Source organism: Loxodonta africana, chromosome 8, assembly GCF_030014295.1.
Source record: "Loxodonta africana isolate mLoxAfr1 chromosome 8, mLoxAfr1.hap2, whole genome shotgun sequence".
NCBI classification, from domain to species: domain Eukaryota; kingdom Metazoa; phylum Chordata; class Mammalia; order Proboscidea; family Elephantidae; genus Loxodonta; species Loxodonta africana.
The window spans coordinates 13,755,555-13,756,553 of NC_087349.1; positions in this window are offsets into that span (position 1 = coordinate 13,755,555).

The following is a 999-nucleotide window of genomic DNA, read 5'->3' on the forward strand; positions in this document are numbered from 1 at the left end:
CTTGGCGTAGATATCCTAAATTAAGTCACTGAGACTACAATTGTGACCTAAAGTGGTTCAGAACTCGCTTTCGGCTGAGGGGAGCTAGAGAAAGGGCTGGCCCCTCCAGCAGAGGTGAAAGAAGGCAGAAGACAAAGGTAAGACTGCTTTTAGGAAAATGCACCAGGAGGGCCCATGCCCCACCTCCAAACACGGGGGCATGCTCAGAGAGGAAGGAGCAACCTCCGAGGACTCTGCATCCACGTCCGGCTTTGGCTAGTTCTTCCCTTGCCCTCACTCAGGATCACTGAAGAAATCCTCCACACTCCCTGCCTCTCCGTCGCCTCCCACGCGTGGCTCATGGGCGGCCATATAGCTTCTGCCGTGTTATTACTGCTCGGAAACGTTTGTGGACAAGGTCGCCGTTGACATTGTTTTACCTTTTTCTGCCTTTTTTTCTTTAATAAAACTGGGCTTATTTTCTTATAAAAGCAAATATGCTCATAATAGAAACATGGTAAAATTCAGACAACTAAAATGAATATTAAAAAATAAAATCCATAAGCCTATTCACTTCAAGACAGCTCCTATCAGCGGGTGGATGCATAGCCTGGATTATTCTATGTCCATATAGACATGTGGACAGAGACACAGATATGCGTACAGAGAACGTTGTTGTTAGTTGCCGTCGAGTTGGCCGCAACTCATGGCGACCTTACGTATAACAGAACGAAACGTTATCCAGTCCTGCACCATCTTCACGTTTCAATCCAGTGTTGCCGCTAGTGTGTTGTTCCATCTCATTGATGGTATCCCTCGTTTTTGTTGGTCCTCTGCTTTACCAAACATGACACAACGAGGGAGAGAGAGAGTGCGAGTCTTGGTGGCACAACGGTTAAGTACTCAGCTGCAAACCAAAAGGTTGGCAATTAGAACCCACCATCTGCTCCACAGGAGAAAGACTTGGTGATCTGTTCCCATAAAGGTTACAACCTAGGAAGCCCTATGGAGAAGTTCTAC